General features: G+C 36.1%; 1 long non-coding RNA gene across 2 annotated transcripts in view; it reads right to left on the reverse strand.

Annotated features, from left to right (window-relative positions):
• Positions 1-6073: 6073 nt before the first annotated feature.
• The window catches only part of LOC131076700 (uncharacterized), a 95017-nt gene continuing 78554 nt past the window's right edge, over positions 6074-22536 (reverse strand). For both annotated transcript variants that reach the window (XR_009113476.2, XR_009113475.2), the window contains exon 6: positions 6074-6552. This is a non-coding gene — a long non-coding RNA (uncharacterized LOC131076700). The remainder of the gene's footprint in view (positions 6553-22536) is intronic.

Raw genomic sequence — 22536 nt, forward strand, 5'->3', positions numbered from 1 at the left:
TACATTCACATTTGTCTAAACTTGAGTCAAAAGGTCATTTGCTTGTCCTCATCATACTTTGTCAACACATTACATACAACAACACTTTGCTAAGTGGTCCCTCATCAAGATTTCTTACCTTTGGGTCTCATTTGGTTTTACTTAGAGTCAAGGTCAACTTACCTCATCAAGAGAAACTATCCTCTCTTTGGAAGTCACACCTACTCTACTACATACATATTTGGTCTTACACTTTGGACATTGCAAGTACACTTCAGACTCATTTACATTCCATTCAACTCTTGGTCTTCCATACTCTTTCCATTTTTCATCTAGTCTCTCACATCTTGGTCAATACCTAGTTCATGGTTGAAACCCGTCTTCAAAAATCTAGGAGAGAAACTAAAGAGGCTCAAGAGTCCACAAACATGAGTTCTTATGAGTATGACAATGATATTCTTTTCAATTCTGATCATACTACATTACCTGACATGGATGTCTATAGAAACATTCCAAATGTTGAGAACATGGACACTATAAACAACAATGCTACACATAATGACAATGTGGACAACTTTTCAGTACATTCAACAGATGTGGAAGAATCTATTATGAATCCCCATTTCAATCGATTGGTTGAGGAAATAATGAGGAGGGATAGACAATACTTCTTACAAATGATGGCACAAAGTGGAGCCAAGATACCTCATGATTTTGACATGTCTCAAATAATGGAACATAGACCTTTGCAACAACCTCACTCCAATATGGATCAAAGGAGACCTAATAGTGGAGGAAATAGAGGACCACATATGGTACCTGAATCACCATCAGCTTTGCTTCAAAAACCAGAGGTCCCACATACACATGGTCAAACATATGATACTTACCTTCGCAGACCATTATGGAAGTCTTATGCAAACAAATATGCTCAATCACATACCAATGCTAAGGATCAACCACCAAAGCAATTGGATGTTCAAAGGCATGCTCAAAATTTGGACACAAGGAAACCTCATGTCAAATTTGGGGGCAACACAATGGAACATGACATGCCTGTAGAATATGGTATACATGCGCAAAATAGATATGGGGTTCCTCAACATGAATCTATACCAAGTGGTCCATATACACAGCATCATTACAAACCTCCTCCATATGAACATGTGTATGATCAATATCATCCATATATGCAACATGCTCCTCCTCCAATTGGTACCTCAAACATAGGGTATAGTCCAAGAAGTCGATCTCCACCTAAGAGCAATTTGGAGCAACAAATCAGGGACTTACAAAAGAAAATGGAGGACATAAATACACCGAAGCCAACATACACAATGAGAGACATATGTCCTTATCCATTTGACAAGAGCATTCCAATGCCTCCTTTTCCTACACACTTTGTGACGCCCAAATTTGATAAGTATAGAGGAAAAGGGGATCCTAAGGCACACATAAGACAGTTTTTCACAGCTTGCATTGAGATAGCAGCAGAAGAGACATATTTGATGAGATTATTCCCACAGAGCTTAGGTGATCAAGCTACGGAATGGTTCTCCCAACTTCCACCTGGAATTAAGTCATGGGGTGACTTAGCAGAGGCATTTATTCAACACTTCTCCTACAACATAGAGACAGACAGATCAGTCACTACTTTGTGCAATACTAAGCAAAAAGAGGGAGAATCTTTTGCATCATTTTTACAAAGATGGAGAAATCTAGCCAGCAGATGCTCTTGTGAAATTCCACAAAAACAAATGGTAGAAATGTTCACCCAAAATGTTAACAAAGAGATTGCTTATGACTTAAGGAAAGCTTGTTTGTCCACCTTCAAGGACGTCATTGAAAAAGGCTTAGCGACAGAAAAGGTCCTAATTGAACAAGGAGTCATTAAAATATTCAAGGAAAACAAAGATGACTTTAAAGGAAAAGACAAGCCAAGATTTTGGAATAAAAACAAGAACACAGTCAATGATGGTGTTGTTGATGCAAACACAGTGCGACCCAAATTCATTTTTTCTGGATCAAGTTCTACAAACAATCAAGTGAATACTCAAACGACTTCTAGATCACGAAGGAAGTATACCCCATTGGGAGAACCACTTGAGTCAGTTTTCAAGAAGTTAGTGGCAAACAAAATAATAACAATTCCAGATTTCCCGCCATATGAACCAAAGGTCAAACCAAATTGGTGGAATGATGATGAGTATTGTGAATTTCATAAGAGCAAGGGTCATAAGACAGGAAATTATCATCGACTGAAGAACATCATACAAGATCTCATTGATAGAGGTGACATTGAGATTGAGGGACACTCATCCAATCAAGAACATGAGATGTTTAAGGAACCATTCCCAAAACATGACAAGGGAAAAGCTAAAGCCACAGATGACCAAACCAACTATACCAGAGCATCCTATAACTATGATTCAACTATCAATCACATATCGATGGACAATTACGTCTCTACTATTATCATCAAGGACAAAGCGTCCGAGAATTCTACCCAAAGACCCAAGATTGTCCTAAAAGGCGTTGGATCTTCTTCCAAACCTACCTCTGAATGTAATGTTACAACCCGTCGAGGTAAAATCACTTTGCAAGGTGCTCCAACTAAAAACACCGCTTCTTCATCAACCAAACCTAAGTATGACCTTGTAGAACAGTTAGGGAAGACACCCACGCTCATCTCCATCCTTGAGCTTTTATGCATATCCCCCGCACATAAAGCTATTCTTGACAAAATCTTGAGAGACACTGTCGTTCCTACTGATCTGAACGTGGACCAGTTTCAAGCCATGGTGGGATACCTTTCCATTCCACACTCCCTTACCTTCATAGAAGCCGATGACACATCTGTAAGTCAGCCACATAATCCACCATTACACATTGAAGCCTTCATACACAAACATAGAATCAAACGAGTCCTGATAGATGGAGGAGTAGGTCTAAACATCTGTACATTGAGCACAATTAAACAATTGGGATATTCTGATAAAGCTATGAATTCTACAAACAAAATCACCATCAAGGCATATGATGATGAAGAGCGTTCATCCAAGGGCACAGTCACCCTACCTCTCAGAGTTGGGCCAGTTACAAAGGATGTGGTTTGTCAAGTACTTGATCTGGATCTCACATACAATATATTGCTAGGACGTCCTTGGATTCATGAAATGAGGGCAGTCCCGTCTACATATCACCAATGCATTAAGTTTCCTCACAATGGAGTTGAAATAACAGTTAATGCTTACCCAAATCCATTCATATATTGCAACAATCTGCGACCTAGATCAGAAATAACAATTCCAGCTAATCAAGAAGCTGTTCCATCTTCAACATATGTGGATCCAGAATCATTGAAAGCTTCTACATCAAAACAAACAGAGCTCAAAGAAAACTTCAAGGTTAAAGACATGGGATGTAGTGAGTATATATTTCATGTTGACCAACTCTCATTGTCTCCTAAGGTATTCAGTCAACAGGAACAACCTACAAACAATTTGCAATGCCAAGGAATTGGGTGTGAACCACCTAGTGTTGTGGCTACTAAGTCCGAATGCAAATCTCCTCTAGTGGTGCAAGCATCTCTTGATATCAATAGTCCTAAGAGTGGTTCCAGAGAAGAATCTATTGAGCATATTGCCAACCCTCTTGAGAATTCACATAGCTTTACCATTTCATCCACTCATTCCATTTCCACTCCTCTCCCAGACCTGGATCAACAACAATTACAAAAGCCCTTACTAATCGGGGATCACAAATCAAGCTTTGAAAAGAAAAACCTAAAAGTCAAAACTAAAGAAAAGTCCTTTAGTCCAAATAAAAATCAAAAGCTATTGGACTCTGCAAAAATCAAAGTCAAGGATAAAAATCCTATGAAGCAAAAAGAACAAGAGTTGATCTCCCCTAATATCAAAATAACTAGGGACAAAATCTCTAAAATTCCAATTCAAAAAGCATACTTGTTGATCCTAAGTCTCCATCATGCTATCCTACTTTCACTTATTTTCACAATCATAAGCCTTCATTCCTCATCCACTTGTTCCACACATCCTTTCCCTTCTGGTGATACATCATGGACCTTTAATGGAGCTTCCTTGAAGGACTCTGTTATCAGGTATGCCCAAACTTCTTTAGGTGACATGCATATGGGCCTGTGTAGTCCACACACTAGTAATTCTATCTCAGTTCCTTCATCAAGGAAGACAGTCACTCAAGCTACACATCATTTAGTCAAGGAACAATGCAGCTACAATCATATGGAGAGAAGAAGGGCAAGTTCGAACCAAACTGGCTTGGTCCCTACATTATTACAGCAACATATGGATCTGGTGCATATCAGCTCTCAACTACAGAAGGTGAACCTTTGGAGGATCCTATCAACAGCATGCACCTTCGCAGGTTCTACACATAACTCTTCGGAATATCCAAAAAATTCAAAAATACAAAAAATAAAAAATTAAAAAAAATAAAATTTTAATATACAAAAAAATCAAAAATTTCAAAAATACAAAAAAAATAAATTTATAAAACAAAAAAATTGTTACTTGGTGAAAACCTGGCAAACAGGCACCTTGTGACACAAAAAACATTGAAAAATCAAAAAAAGTAAAGAGAAATAATTTCATCCAATGGTGAAAACCACTTTGGTGGCGCCCTGGGCAAGTACCATGGTGAAAACTGGGTCACCAGCGCCATGTGTAGAGACTTTGGTCCTCCCTCCTTCAAGATTCACTTTCATCCTTTCACTTTGCACACACTCACAACCTATTCGCTCATAATAAACCTACCCATTCCCATCATGGCTTGTTATTGATCTACCTAAGATTGGTTAGCCATTCATAATAAACCTCCCTTTCCATCCATAATAAATCAGATCCTATCTGTGGCTAAGGCAAATCCTATGTCTAGTAATGGGTGTGGAACTGAGAACATCACATGTTTCGAGGAGTACAGTTTCTTCCATCTTCCTTCAGTCTATCTGTGCACAATCCGCAATAAAGCAGCATTTGCTTCACAGATCCGCAATAAAGTTTCATCTTCTCCGCAATAAAGTATCAGTTTCATGGATTCAGTCACTTTCAGATGAGACACAGCAACAACAATGGGCTTCAACAAATCAAATCTTTCAACAGACTCAGACAACATTATGGTTCAGTGCTATCTATCCTTTCTATGAAAGTAAACATTGTGACCACAATCAAATAAGACTTATACAGGTGACAAGAGACACTAAACTTGAGGACTATAGTGGATGTTGGTGTTGAGTCTTCATTTTCTTTTGATTTTATCTTTCTGGTGACATGTCTTTTAGCTTTTCCAGGATGTCTTTGACTAGAGATTCTATCTCCAGGATGTCTTTGACTAGAAAGGTGAGGATGGGCTATCGTCACCTATTTGTATTTTCTGTCTGTGGATTGTCTCTTAGTAATACTATGACTTGTCCAAGGATATGAGGACACTATGAGTCTAGTGTGAACTGGGGCATTCCTTGTTTGTGACTGTCTTATCTCCATGCAAACAAGTACAATGACTTTCTGGGTCGAACATATGCCTTGATTGTCATAACCTACTTGCCATAATAAAGCTCAATGATGATAATGCACAAGAAGCTCTTTCACTTTCATATCTTCTATCTTCCATCCCCCTTTCTTGATTGACTTCCATCGTCCTTCTCGAGTCCGCGTAGCCTACTATCACATGACTGAGTATAATGACACACCAAAAACATTTGCATTTCATGTAGTTGCACCTACATTACCACATATAAGCATTTCATACATACATATAGATATCACAACTGCATCACATCCTGCACACAACACCTATTAGCACAATTTACATCTGCATTATCATATTCATCTGCATTACTTACATTCACATTTGCATCATGCATACACATATAAAACATAAATGAACAAACAAAAATATATTGCATTGCATCATATACATATTTGCATCCATATCATAAGCATCACATAAGAACATCTCATCACATAGGTACACATGCATATAGCTGCCGCAAAGATGAATCATCTCATATATATATATAAAGTGTCATGATACAATGATGTCAAAATCATATGGCTACAATCACCCGCAGGTGTCTACATCATTATACAAAATGGTACAAAACTGATACAGAGGAACTCACTGATCACTCCTGCCAACACTATTGGTAGTGCTAATCCTATCCATGTCATGGTATCCCATGCCACGTGTCCCACCCTCATCTCCAGTCTTGGATCCTAGAACATTCATCTCAGTGCATCTGTCTCCGTCTCGATTGTAGGGTATCAGCTCCCCATCGATCGGTATCCTCAGTATCCTGTATACATCCTCCAGGGTGACTGTCATCTCACCCATTGGCAAATGAAACGTGCACATCTTAGAGTGCCATCTCTTAGCTAGCGCAGTCAGCAAACCCATGTTTGCCCAAAACTCAGGCACATACAGTACATGTCTCAGTCCCATCTCCTCAATAGCAGCTCGCTCCTCGGCTATCAACTCAGGTCGCAACCTCTGAGTAGACGGAAATCTCTCCCATGACTCCAGCATCGGCAAATACTCCTACAGTCAAACAACTCAATCATGTCAGTTATAGTGGCATTCACTGTTTATCACAAAATGCTACTTTTTATCTAAATGCATATGGCTATCTACCCTAGTGACACTCACTGTTCATCACAAAGTGTTGCTATTTATCCTAGTGGTACTCACTGTTCATCACAAAGTACTACGTGTGTGACACTCCCCGTTCATCACAAAGTGTTACTCACATTTGCACTCCTTGTTCATCACAAAGTGCTGCTCATATTTCAGTACTCCCTGTTCATCACAAAGTACTCTATCTTGGTACTCACTGTTCATCACAAAGTGCCTTGATCTATCCTAGTCTTCCTAGAGGACCTGCTTGAGTGTATCCTCTCAGCAGCTTATCCAATCGACAACATATGTTCATCACAGAACTGCCAATTTGACCTAGAAGATGCAAATTCATACTTTTCAAATGCAAATGCGCTTACATGACATAAACACGCTCAAAGACTGCATAGACGCGCCTGAAAAACACAGACGCACCTTCTTGACACAGACGTGCCTATGCTCTGCGCAGACGCGCCTGGACGTTTTTTGACACTTTTTGGACCCTAGTCTAAGCGCATTTATTACCCTATTCGACATGCATTAATGACAAAATTAAATGCATCAAAGTACGAGGAGGTTTGGTGGTACTTACTAGCTCTCCTACCTCTGCTGGCCTCTGAAATCGGCGAACGCGGTCGAATCTGTGAGTGAAAGCCATCACTGTTGACTGCTCTTGTGAATGTGTAGATGAAAATGAGGATGTATTTTCCCCCGTGGTCTATCTTATAGCCTACCCTAGCCCTCGCCTTCATTTTCCGAGTCAGTCTTCATTATCCCATGACTTTGTCACTTTATCCGGTCAATCCATTCTATCTTGTCTTTCTTATCGAGAGATTGTCTGCAATCTTTTCAGACATTTTCATCCAATCTCTTGAGGGGGCATATCATTCCCATTCTGGGGCAACTCTGTATCAGTTCATCTTATCTTCTTTGAAACAACGTGACAAGTTGCATTGTCTCAAAGAGGGGCAAAATGTAGACACCTAAAATTGTCCAGTCTAAATAAATAAATTTTATTTATTTAATTATCTAAGCTTAATTCTTCTATTAATTAAATAAATCTTTATTTATTTAATTAATTCATTTATCCTCTTCTAGCCTTATTTCTCATTTAAATAAATACATTTATTTATTTAAATTATCCTTTTCCTAAATTAAATAAATATTCTTATTTATTTAATTATCCTACTTCTATTAATTAAATAAATCTTTATTTATTTAATTAATTCATTAACCTTTTCTACCCATGACACATGTCATTCATCTCTTAATTCATACACTACCTACCCCTCTCATTATTTTATTATTTCTTTTACCTACCCTCTAATCATAGCCGACCTCCTTTTACACCTCTCAATCTTATCCCTCCATTTCATATAGTGTCTTCTATATAAGGAGATGCTTCCTTCATTATCAAATCCTAATGACTTGATCAATTGACTACACTACGATCCTACTTGCAACCACATTCCATTCTTTGTTGAGCTCTTGTGCATATAAAATCTGAGAGCAAATATATCAAGCAAGATCAATGGAGATAGGAAGAATGGAGATCAAAACCCTATTGGACATGTGATGGTATAATCTTTGTGATTTCATGTGATTTGCATTGTCTTAGGTAATCTTCATATGTTATGGTGGATATTTGTTGATTGTTAGGCTAGGGTTTTGTGGTTGAATTCATTTAGCCTTTCAATATTGTTATTATTGTTATCCATTTTCACCATATACAGTTAGAATGGAGGGGAAATAAATTTTCATAGAAGAGATTCCTCCAAAAATTGATAGAGGAAGAGAGGAGGAGGATGTTGAATTGCAAAAAGTTTTGTTAATATCTAAACTAGAAGCTGAGCTGGTTAAGGCCAAGAAAAAGATTCAATTTCTGGAAAGTGAAATGAAGAAAGATGCTATTTATAGAAATCAATTGTAGGATAGAATAACACAATTTCAGAACAATGAGGAAACTGTGAAAAGGAAAATAGAGCAAACTAAAGAGGCATTGCAGCGGGCAATAGCCGAAGCTATTAAAGGAAATGAGGAAATTAAAAGGTTGAAAAAGGAATTAGTAAATCAAGGAAAGAAACCTATAGAAGAGGATCCACAAATTTTTCCCCAAGGTACTTCTACTTCTTTTGCAATCCCTTGGTAACTTTCTTTGATCATTGAGAAATGTAGCAAGAAGAATTCTGATTTGGAGAAATAGTTGAATGAAGAAAAAGAACAAAAGAAGAAGGCAGAAAAAACAATTGAACAGATGGCAGACTTGTCTGCAACTTTACTATTAGGATTCCCACAGATACTGAGAGGGGGGAGTGAATCAATATCTAACTGGTTATAAGATTTTCTTAACTTAAAACATGTAGAGCATATTAATACTATGTACCAGTAAACAGAAAGTAATGCAATAAACAAATATAAAAACAACCACATGAAAAACACACCATAACGCAAGGATTTAACAAGGAAACCCGGTGTGGGAAAAACCTCGGTGGGATTTGTGACCCACAATATTCACTTACTGGCCAATAAGAGAATATTACTGCTACAGGAGGGGTCTGCACATGCAGGAAGGCCAACTGCCTAGAGCTCACTGCTCAAATACAAAATAGGAAGTCTCACTGACTTACAAAATGGATTATATAAATCCAGTGTCTTGTACTGCTTCAAAATGGCATCTATAATGCCTGATCCAGTACCGGTTTCTGCTCTACTTCTAACATAAACCCTTAACCTATAATTCACATAATAGGTCTTCCTTATTTCACCTAATTACAATCTTCTTTCTTTTTTTTTCAAATGTTCTACAATGATCTCTCTTATATAAGAGTCATTTTAAAACTTGCCAAGTCAGCTTACAATGATTTTACAAATAATAAACAAAATATATAAACAACAAAAATCCTGTCGGCCTCTATGTCGGTATGCTTCCTTTCAATGCTGGTGTCGGTGATGTGAGTGCAGGTGTAGAGTTTGATCTTGCTAGTGCTGGTGGAATGCCTTGTCAGTGTCATAGGATTGTAAGATTGCCATTAATGAAAAAACCTTCAATCACCTATAATGTCTCATTGGAGTGTGAATATGCCAACAATCTCCCCCTTTGGTATGGTGGCAACACTCATGAGAAAATTCCAAAACTTGTAATCCAAAAAATGTGTACCAAAAATATTACCAAAAATATGTGAGCTCACCCTGAGCAGATAAGTCTTTTGCTGATTATTTTCTCATACTACTACTCCCCCTTTGGCATCAATGATAAAGGTTGTCAAGGTGTCAATAGAGTTGTAGTTTTTCTGTCTCAACCTTGTAACTGGGTGGTTACAATTTGAAAAAGATCTGCCAAAACTAAATTTATGCTTTCCATAAACTTCTTACTGTCTTTTATTGCAGCCTCTGTTCTTTGAAGTGTACCAGTGAGTTGCTGCATATGCTCTGTCGGTGTTTTCTGTCCTTGTACTAATGCCTCCCATATTTCCTTCTGCAAGGATGCCAGATAGTCCAGTCTTGGACTTAGTCTTAGTCTCAGATTTTTTGCCTTGTTTATTATTCTTTCCTTTTCTCTTTCTTGCTTCAGTAAGTCTTCCTCAAAGCCTGTTATGTTTTGCTCAAAAACTAATAATGTATCAGGTGAATTAACAAAATTGTTAGCAAGTTTATTAATTTCTTCTTGTGCCTTTCTCATTTTCTTATCTATGTCCACTGTCAAAAAATTTGTCTTGCAAGTATCTTTGTACAGAGTTTTACATTTCTTCAATATGTTGCATAGTTCTGGTAGAAGTGTGTCAAATTCCCTAGTACACTTCTTTATTTGATCCTCAAAGAATTTATGTTTTTCAATTTCTAACCTGTCTTTGAATGCATGTTCCTTTATCTGTTCAATTGTCACTGTGTTGTCAGTAATATACTTCGACAAAGTGTCAAGTTGACTTAAGGAATCCTTATTATCTATGTTGCATTTAGGGGCTATCATCCTCAAAATTAGGATTGTGTCATCTATAGCTTTATAAGCTTGTGAACTACAATCAGTTATTTTCTTCAAAGAATCTAAAAGAACTTCAGTTACATTGGTTGATTTGTAACCTGTAGAGGAGAAACCAACATTCTGAATTCCACCAGTGGAGGAAGTAACCATGCTTGTAGTGACCTCTAGTAGGTCAGTCTATGTTTCCATTTCCTTAAGTAAGGGTTTTTGTTTCTCCCCTATTGTCGGTGGCACTGTTTCCACATGAACCTGTTCCTGTTCCGGAGCCTGTTGCTCTGCTTGTCTGTCTGTTTATTGATCTATTCCATTCTCTATCTATTTCCATGTGCTATCATCTTCCACTTTTCCTTCAGTGTTATTAATGTTGTCAGCTACCGGTGGCTCACTAGCCATGTAAGTCTTACCGGTTGTGTCCTTGTCTATCACAATGTTGACCTTTTGAGTATCAACGTCCACTGTGTATAGTACCTCAAGATTAGGATTAGTATCCTCTTGTGATACATACATACTGTCATCTAATGGTTGGTCTTCTGTTGTTGTTACCGGTGTAGTAATCAGAGGCGGTGGGGATAAGTTATCTTTTACTTTGATACTAGGAGGTCCACCAACCTTTCCTTTACCCTTGTCTTTGTCCTTTTGATAGACTTTGATAGGCTTGGGGTTCCTGTACTCTTCCTGCTTTTCTTTCTCCACAAGGAATATATACCATCCATTTTTTGTTTCTTCTTTTACCTCTTTTACTCTACCTGCCATTAGTGCAATATGCCAGTGTGCAGTAGAGAATACTGACCAGTTGGCTTTTGTAATTAGATTATATATTTCCTTTGGAGAGTTGACTGGGTAGACAGCAAGTAATTTTTCAATTTTGATTTTCTTGTCAAGTTCTACAACATATTGTCTTCTTGCTTCTAGTCTCTTGAATAATTCATCTGGTACTTCATTTACAACTTCCATCAAAAACTTCTTATAGATATCCAGGTGTAAAATAACACTATTTTCAACTTGCTCTTTCTCATCTGCTGATAGTGTATCATATAATTTTTTTATGTTCTTGAGTTTTCCTTCTTCTATGATTTCATCCAACAGTATGTCAATCGGAGAAATATTCTGTTGAGTCCTTTTCTTCTTAGGTGTTAGCTTTTTCTTTGGAGTTGTCTTCTTTACTGGAGACCTCACTGCCTGTTGTTTTTGTCTAGTTCTTCTAGGCGAGGGTATGGATACCAATGAAGGTTGTCTTTTCCTTACAACTCTTTTAAATTCAGCTGGCATGTCACTCTCTGAAGAAGTTGCTACCGGTGAAAGGTGAGTTTTTGGTTGTTGTGCCTATAACTCATCTTCAATGATACCAATTTGTTTCAGTACATCTTCTTTTATAGCCTTAGCTTGCCTTGAACCTTTTCTCACTGTTGCTTCTACTTTCTTAACTCTCTTCTTAGATTGAATTTGTCTTTAAATGGTCTCAGCACTACCAAATACTTCTTCCTTAGGTTCATTTGGTGCTTCCAGAAGTGCTTTAGCATATGTTTCAATGATGTGGTCATCAATCTCATAGCCCATCTCAGTAACCCAAATTATTCTTGGGATAACTATTTCCATCCAAATCTCATCCTTTTTAATCACAAAACATTTATCATCTTTGTATTTGTTTACAATTTTCTGTGATAGTCTAATTCTTTTGTTCATTATGGCCTTTAGTGCTTGAAAATACTCATTGATATTCTTTTCCTTGTTTTCACCCATGTTGTTAAATAAGTTTGATAATTGTTTTCCTACCGGTATGCCAAATCCAAGATTCTTGTTGCCTATACTAGGCACCTGTTTGGTTATATGTAGCATTAAGCATATAAGCAAATTACCAAATCTAAATGTTCCTTTCTTATCCTTCTTGATCTTCCCTAAATTGTCAATCAATTCATCCTTTAGCCATTCACATACATCAATTTTTACATTATCCTTAACCATATCATGTGCACTTTTTATGCATAAACTGGAAATTGAGTTAAGTCAGTTTGCATGTGTTGCCTTGTATCCTAAAATCATGCTAACAAATCTCACATTTATATCAGGCACATCATTAACCCTTAGAGACCTTCTATCAGATATTGCACCAGTTAAGTTCATTACAAGGTCATTTGAGACCTCCTTTGTCTTGTCTGGTCTGCTACCAGTGGAGGGTAACCCTGTTACAGCTTTCACCACTTCCTTGGTAATTTTATGGATTGAATCTAACCAAAAGAATGCACCATGTACTCTGCTGAATACTATCCTAATAACTTCCTTGGGGAAATCTAGAATGCTGAGAATTTCTATGAATCCTAGGGTTTCAACAATTTGGTGTTCAGGTTTTACTTTGCCGGAATCATCACACATAACAGATTTGTACATGTTCTTGATTTCTTCATCTCGCAATTCTTCTATATGGCAATGGATATAGATTCTAGGGTCTTCTGCATAAACAACTCCTTTGGGAATTTGGGAAAAAGAACCTACATTGTCATCCTTTTTAGCTATCTTGGGAACTAACTGAAATACGGGCCTAGGGCGTTTAATTACCTCGACCATAGTAGGGTTTTCTATGAATTCAAGTACAGAAGAGGATGCCATGATTATAAATACCTTTCTCTACCTTTGGAAGGATTGATCGCTGAAATGATTTGCCTCTTTTCTTGAAATGCCTTAGCTCTGCAACTTTCACGCTCTTCGAATGTTTGAATGCTGGGTGAAGTGAAATGGAGCCAAAAACATTAATTTATAATGTCAATCTACCAACTACCACATTTAATGCCTGTCGGTTAAGTAATTACTTAACATAACTGTCGATATAGAAGTAATTTCAACTTCTTACCATCAACCAAGGGAATAATAGCATATGTCTCATTGATTTCCGAAACCTCAAAGAAATTTCTTCAATTTGATGAAGAGACTTTTACCGGTGGAGTGCTACTCTGTCCTACCGGTGAAGTGCTGCTTGGTTGTACCTATGGAGAAGTATTTCTATCCACATTTAGTTCTAATTTCCTAATCCATTGTTTTGAAAATTCTTGCTCGACCTTTCAAACTAGGACCTTTGTTGTTTGTCAGTGAGGACTTGCTTCTACAAAATTTAGCAATATGCCCAATTTTGTTACATGCATAACAAGTCACATTATTTTTCTGAATAGCCTTTCCATAATCTATGCCGGTTTGTGTTCTGCATTGATTAGATAAGTGTCCAAATCTTCCACAAACATAACATCTCACATTCATTTTGCAATTCTCAGAGTTATGACCAACTTTGTTGCATTTTGAACATTGACCAGTGGGTGCATTGGTATTCTGATAGTTTCTAGATCTATATTCATTTGCTCTATGACTATACTTATTATAGTTGAAGCATTTTCCATTGAATTTATAAGTAGTAGGTTGTCTTACTGGTTTGCTATGATCCTGTGTGTTTGGAGTACCGGAGCTTTCACCAACTCCAAAACCAATTCCAAAAGTGTCACCTTTAGGTTTTTTATTCTTCAGCAAGTTACCAAGTTTCTCTGAGCTTTTCTTGAATTTTTCTTTATGTTGATTTGCAATATCTAGTTCTCTTTCTAAGACTTCTTTCTGTCTCATCAATTCATTTGAGTCATTCTGAGTGTGCATCAGATCTATCTTCAACAAATCATTTTCATAGCTAAGTCTTGTGTCCTCATTTGTAGCATCACTTAGTCTTCTAGTCAAATCTTCTTCATTCTTCTTTCTATCTTCAATTTCTTTACAGAATCTCATAGTCATATCCTACATCTCATTCTTTGTTGTTATGTTCTCTTGCTTCAGCTTGTTTATTATATCATTAAGAGTGTATTTTTCATCATTCTCATTTTGCATCTTTTCACAAAGTTCTCTTCTCTTGTTTCTTGAAATAGTAAGATTCTCTTGAAGTGCTTGAATAATATCCTGAGCAGCTTTTAGATCATCTTCAAGTTTGATATTTTTCAATTTTTCTACATCATAGTCTAAGAGAGCTCCTTCAAGTTGCTTCATCAGATTTTCCATCTCTACCGGTGTCAAGATCTTCCTCAAGCTGGTAGGCTTCTTAAAATAGAGGACCAAGCTCTGATACCAATTGTTAGGATTCCCACAGATACTGAGAGGGGGGGGGGTGAATCAATATCTAACCGGTTATAAGATTTTCTTAACTTAAAACATGTAGAGCATATTAATGCTGTGTACCGGTAAACAAAAAGTAATGCAATAAACAGAGATAAAAACAACCACATGAAAAACACAGCATAACACAAGGATTTAATGAGGAAACTCGGTGTGGGAAAAACCTCGGTGGGATTTGTGACCCACAATATTCACTTATTGGCCAATAAGAGAATATTACTGCTACAAGAGGAGCCTGGACATGTAGGAAGGCCAACTGCCTAGAGTTCACTGCTCAAATAAAAAATAGGAAGTCTCACTAACTTACAAAATGGATTATATAAATCCAATGTCTTGTACTACTTCAAAATAGCATCTATAATGCCTGATCCAGTATCGGTTTTTGTTCTGCTTCTAACATAAACCCTTAACCTATAATTCTCATAATAGGTCTGCCTTATTTCGCCTAATTACAATCTTCTTTCTTTTTTTTTCAAATGTTCTACAATGATCTCTCTTATATAAGAGTCATTTTACAACTTGCCAAGTCAGCTTACAATGATTTTACAAATAATAAACAAAATATATAAACAACAAAAATCCTATCGGCCTCTGTGTCAGTAAGCTTCCTTTCAATGCCGGTGTCGGTGATGTGAGTGCCGGTGTAGAGTCTGATCTTGCTAGTGCCGATGGAATGCCTTGCTGGTGTCATAGGATTGTAAGGTTGCTATCAATGAAAAAACCTTCAATCACCTACAATGTCTCATTGGAGTGTGCATATGCCAACATTTACTTGCCATGAGAAAACCTTCTGGTTTGTATGCCTTATTCCTCAGGGAATGATTTCTCCAATGGAAGATTAACCAATTGGTTTTTAACAGGAAGACTAATTATGAAGATGAGGATGACTTTCTGGAAGATTTCTTCAGAATTCATCCCACTTATCAAAACCAAATGTGTGAATATTACTTGCATGGCTTCTTATTGGGCCATCATTATGAATCTTTTCTCAATATTTTAAAAGGGGAAGTTCAAGTTACGACAATCGTGTCCTTACTTCAGAATCAAGCGGAATGGGAAAAGAGGATGGAACAAAATAGAGAGGAGAAAAGTAGACTAGGCCTTCCTATGAGAGATGAAACGCCTAACTATTCTGCTTTTAGAACACAATACACTTCCATTTCAAAAATGTACAATAGTCAACAAATTTATCAGGACAACTTGGTTGCTAGTATTACTGAAATAAGAAGTATTCGGAATGACAGTCTACCATATAGGTCTTTGCAAGTAGCAAGGCAGAGATATAACACTATTTCATCCCTTCTAAGAAGAAGAGAACCAATCTCCCCAACAAGTATTCTCTAGGGTCTTGAAAGGGTGAGATCAGTCATACACGTAATATAAAGACGAAAAATTGATTGGGTAGGCATGAGATTCAGACCTCCTTTGATTCTTATTCTGATACCTCTACTAAATGCACTAAAGCACATTGAAAGGGATGCTAAAGAACAATGGAAGGAAAGAGTGGAGCTATTTAATTGATATGTTCCTTCCCGAAAATATCAGGAATATAATTTTAATAAGATTTATTTTCTAGTCTGGGTAGAATATCAGAATAGGAATGCCCCAGATCAACCATGAGGACATGGTGCAAATCGGGTAGGGAGAAAATTATGAAGGGAAATCATTGCACTTTTTATTATAGTTTATATTTTATGCTTTTACGAATTTTCAAACTAATATGCCTGGCAGCATACCTTATTGCATACATGTTTGTTTAATTTTTAATATAATACTTATCTAATTATAAGTAATATTAGAAGTAATAGTTATGATGCAATGTTTATCTTTTTTCTTGTTTACATGATGAAAATATGGTGGTAATCAGAATTATATCTTCAAATTATGTTTTATCTGCATTTATGTGTTTCTAAATACATTGTGAGTAAACAAGAAGAATTCAACAAGGTTCATGACAACTGCCACATAAAATATGATAACCTCTAGTTATTTCAAAATGAAGATCTTCCTTGATCTCTCTTTGTGTTCTTGTTTCATTGGCGTGTTTCATTGATGTTATTCAGAACTCAAATTCCTCTTGGAGTTGATTTATTTTTTTTAGATTTTTTCCCCTATTGTTTTTGTAGTCATTACTATCATTGTAGGTGGGTAGCCTTATTTTAAAATTTGAATAAGGATATTTATGTATCCCTTTCTTCTCAATTGAGTAGTTAGTTAGAACTTAGTCACTACTTAGTTTCAGTTGAGTCGAATCTTCCTTGTAATACTTAGAACTTGTTTTACTTCCTTTCGAAAGTACATATGAATGAAAGTAGAAAGTTGATCTCAGTACTTGTGTTTCAAGATCCTACCAGAGGAAGAGTAGGGCCCACTCAACCAGAGGGAGGTGATCTTTGTTGTGATTTCAGTTCTTTTACAACTTCAAAATTTGAGATTAATTTACTTTGGTTTTTTTTCACTGAGATATTAAGTTTCAACTATTGGTAATTTATTTCTAGTAATGCACATTAGATTTGAAGTTGAAGTTATTATTAGGAGAAGTAACACTTATTTTTACATTGTTGTTTGATAGTGTAATCATCGTAGATTAGATTGGTAATAGCATGGTTAATGAGATGGTTAGTTGGATGGTGAAAATGAAAGCAAATTTTTTGTTAAGTTAGATCATGGATTTAGGTGTTATGTTTGATTTTTGAAAACATAATTATATTTAAAATTCTGCAAGCGTAATTAGATTTACTTTCAACACTTAATCTATATTCAAATTCCTAGACTTAGAAGTAGTTTCAAGGTTTCTAGGGAACTCCATGATTCCAACTTAATTTGGTTTTGTTACATTTATGTTATCAAACTCGAGTCTTCTTAGAAATAAGTTGTTTACAAATCCATATTTTAGTTTGATTGATAGTCAAGACTGAGAGCTCCTAATAGCTCCTGACTGATTCTTGATGGAGTTTGAGCCAACCGTTAGTCATTGTTGTATAGTGAAAAACCCACAAAATTTTTACCACACAGAACCCTTATCACAGGCAACTTTAGACACACCCTGGTTCAATAGTGAGATAAAGTAAATGGTGCGAGTTGAAAAACCAATGACCTTTCCCACCATGTTGCATCCTTATTTTTTCTATAAAAGGATATTCAAGGCCTTGTTTCAAGACTCTAGAACTAGGGTAGAAGTTATTCAAGTCTTGTAAAAAAACATTTTCACTAAGGGTGAAGTTGCACACAAAAAGTCGAAAGGTTCTGCAATATAGTACTACTTTCTAGTTTCATGTCCTATTTGTTGTCTTTTTGCAATGCACATATGAAGTACTTCGCAATTACAAAAACATCTTGAAATCAAATTTAATGGTTGTTAGGTTGTTCCCATAATATGTGCTCCAAAATGGTGTTTGATCAATAAATCAAGGATTTTTTATTCTAACTTTGCATTGTTTTGTTGATTGTGTATGAATTTTGGCTTCTTCTAAAGTAGGAGATTAAAATGCTTCAGTCTTTCAAAAGGATTTTTTAGATATGACATTTGGTTATGGTACAACTTAATTAATTTTATACTATGACTAATTTAAAGTATTACTTATATAAGGCAAAAGATGTTGCAGTATTCTCATGTTTTATATTTTAATAATGGTTCATCTAGCCCAATTGATAGGCACTAGTCATAATTTATGTGTTGCTAATCTTGGCATCTAAAATAAAAGAAAAATCACCACTATTCATACTCGATTTTTGTTTTTGTTGGAATCCAAGAACACTGAGAGGGGGGGTGAACCAGTATTCCGCTGAACATAATATTTTTAACCTTATTAACAAATCCACCTAATAACTAGTATGCATAAGAGAAAGTAACAACAAGTAATATCAATGAAACCACATGAATCAACAACATAACACAAAGATTTATACATGGAAAACCTCAAACAAGAAAAACCATGGTGGGATTGGAAACCCACAATATCTATCCACTGGCCAATTGAATGTTGGTATTTTGGTATGGTTTTGTCATTGATGTCAATACCTACTAAATAAACCTACTTTGGAGATCCAGCAACATTCACCGGCAAAACACTAAACTGTGCAACAATTACCGGTATATGATTTACTGGCAGGATATAATGTTCACCAGTACCTGGAATGACATGGAAGATACTTGGTAATGTCGAAGACATCATGTGGACACTTTATTTTGAAGTAATAATCATTGGTATATTCTTATTTGCATATTTGCTTTTACCGACAAATAGGTCCAGGTTATCTAGGGTTACACCGGCAGGTTTATTTTTTCCAGATCAACATGGCACACTATGGAGATGATTTATTATTGTTGTAAATGCATTAAGCCAACATGTTCAATCGGTTATTGCATTGGAAATTGTATTGTTTGTAAAATGCTTTTATTGTAATATCTTGTAGAGTCGACCTACTAAAGTTGGTCTTAGGGTATGGTATAAATGTAAGATCTTATTTGTAAGATCAAGTGTGAAATGTGAAAAAGATTGAAGTGAAAGTATATGCAAGATAAAGCAGAGGCATACATGAAGACATCATTTGAAGGTGAAGTTAGGTTTTTGTAGAAGCATATCAGCATTACATCGGTACTGAATTTAGCATATGAAGATGCAATTTTTTGCAGTACATTCTTATTGGATTTAACCATCCAACTGTAGTCAATGTGACTCCCATTTGTGATTGAGTAGTGAGCTCTAGGCTGTTGGCCTTTCTGCATGTGCATACCCCTCTTGTACACTTACTATCTGTAGTAGTATCATCTGATTGTGGGTAAGGTTTCCCACCATGGTTTTTCCCTTACAGGGTTTCCATTTACAAATATTGGTGTCATGTGTTGTGGATGACTTTGTGCTTATGTTTCATGCATTAATTCTTACCGGTATAGCAATTTACTGTTAACACTGTCTACCGACATACTTAACTGATTTACTAGTATTAAGCATTAAGTTGGTTAATAAGTTTTTGGTTTGAATTTTTTAGACAACTGATTCAGCCCCCCCCCCCCCCCCTCTCAATTGTCTCCGGGATCTACAATTGGTATCAGAGCCTAGTCCTCTTTTTGCAGAAGTTTAACAACTTGAGGAGATCCAATGTCTACTAATTATTTCAGAAAGGATAGTCCTAAACTTGATGGAACCAACTATGGGATATGGAAAATCAGAATGGAGACACATCTGAATTGCATTGGTAAAGACATCTGGGAAGTTACTAAGAATGGTTATACTATTGCTGTAGCTAGTCAGACTGCTCCCACTACTTTAGCTAAAGATGAAGAAAATGATTGCAAAGCAAGAGAAGCACTCTTGAGCACATTATCAGATCAACAAATCATGGGATTATCAGATAGGTCCACTGCAAAAGCTATTTGGGATCATTTGGAAACACTGAATGAAGGGGATTCCACAGTCAAAATTGCAAAACTTGAAAGCTTCCGAGTTAGGTATGAACATCTGAAAATGGAAGAAGATGAAAGGATTTCTCCTTTTATGGAAAGAGTAAATGAAATTGTTTTGGGTATCAAATGTTGTGGAGGAACCTTGAGTGAAGATGAGATTGTTTCAAAAATCTTAAGAGGTTTGCCACCGGCATATAAAATGAAGGTTACTGCTATAAATCATTTGAGAACAATGCCTAATACATCAGTAACTAGGGATACATTGATTGGAAAACTTTCAGCTTTTGAAATTGAGGAATTTGGTCCCATTACTACTATAAAAACTGATTTGGCCTTCAAAGCATCAACATCATCTGCTCCATCCTTTGACAAATCAGACTATAGAGCCTTTTATGCAAGAGAACTTGAAGAAACCAAGAAGGAGAATGAAGAGATTGAAGAACTTGAAGCACTATTTGCAAGAAAAATGCCAAAAGGCCCAATTGGAAGTAAGTATGAAGGTAAAGCACCCTTTAAATGTTTTAACTGCAATAAGATTGGTCATATGGATTCAAGATGCCCTGATAGACATGCTAGACTAAGAGAAGAAGCTAGAAGAACATACAAACCTAATCCTAAATATCAGAGATACAGATTTAAGAAAAACAAAGATAAATCTTGTTACATTGCTGATGAAGGTGTGACTGATGATTCTGATGAGGATCCAGCAGACAATGGATGGGTCTTTGTTGCTATAACAGAAGATCAACTGGTACCTATTGCTCAACCGGTAGAACAAGCCCTAGCAGTTAAAGTTAATCAAAGGATGAATGGATTATTGACTCAGGATTCTCACATCACATGACTGGAGACAAAGGTAAATTCTTGAACTTTCAAGAATACAATGGAGGTTTAGTAAGATTCGGAGATGACAAAGCCTGTTCAATCAAAGGTAAGGGTTCAATATCTCTTGATGGTAAACATAACACTGACAATGTCTACTATGTTGAAGGATTAAAACATAATCTTTTAAGTGTTGGTCAATTAGTTGAAAAAGGTTTTCAGTTACAATTTAAAAATGGAAAATGCAAAATCATGAATAGAACTAGTTTGGAAATTGCAACCGGTAATCAGACTAGAGGTAATATCTTTCATTTGAATAATAGTGAAAAGCCATGCTTAATTGCACATATAGATGAAAGTTGGCTATGGCATAAAAGACTGTGTCATGTAAATTTTGATTGCATGGTAAAAATCAGTACTTCTAAGGTAGTTAGAGATCTACCTAAAATTGTGAAACCTCAGAATACAATTTGCAAGGAATGTCAATTTGGAAAACAAGTTAGAGCTAGTTTCAAAAGTATTCTAGAAAAATCCAATAATGCCCTTGATTTAATTCACACTGATTTATGTGGTCCAGCTAGAACTAAAAGCTTACAAGGTGATAGATATTTCATGCTAATTATTGATGATTATTCTAGAATGTGTTGGGTTACTTTTCTCAGAGAAAAATCAGAAGCACTTGGGAAGTTCAAACTATTCAAAGCAATGGTTGAAAATGAAACCAGTAAGAAAATTAAATGTTTAAGATCAGATCAAGGAGGAGAATTCACATCTAAAGATTTTAATACATTCTGTGAAGTAAATGGAATCAAAAGACAATTATCAGCACCTCAGACACCACAACAGAATGGAGTTGTTGAAAGAAAAAATAGAACTATTTTGGATGCAGCAAGAAGTATGTTATCAGAAGCAAATCTACCACATGTGTATTGGAGAGAGGCAGTAAGCACTGCCATCTATACATTCAACAAAGTTCACATCAAAGGCGAAACCGATAAGACCCCTCATGAACTATGGTTTGGTAATACTCCTACTCTTAAGTATTTCAGAATTTTTGGAAGTAAATGCTATATTAGAAGAGATGAGTATATTTGCAAGTTTGATCCTAGAAGTGATGAAGGAATATTTCTTGGTTATTCATATAAGAGTATAGCATATAGATGTTTTAATAAAAGATTACAGAAAATTGTTGAGTACAAATGTAAAGATTGATGAACAATTAAGAGGAACTTCAAGGTATATAGACTCTGAACCGGCAATAGAAAGTGTGACAAATGAACCTATACTAAATCCACTGGTACAGAATGAAGATCCAGTTACTCTGGTATCATCAGAGGATTCCACAGTAATTGAAGAACAACAACAAACTAAGACACCCCGGTATGTAAGATTGAATCATTCTGAAGATCAGATAATTGGAAACAAATTTAAAGAAGTTATGACAAGAGGAAGATTGGCAAATGAAGAGGTATGTCTTATTTCTCAAATTGAACCATCATCTATCAATGAGGCATGTGAAGATAAATTTTGGATTAAAGCTATGGAAGAAGAATTAGGACAAATT

The sequence above is a fragment of the Cryptomeria japonica genome, chromosome 10 (genome assembly GCF_030272615.1).
Source record: "Cryptomeria japonica chromosome 10, Sugi_1.0, whole genome shotgun sequence".
Lineage (NCBI taxonomy): Eukaryota > Viridiplantae > Streptophyta > Pinopsida > Cupressales > Cupressaceae > Cryptomeria > Cryptomeria japonica.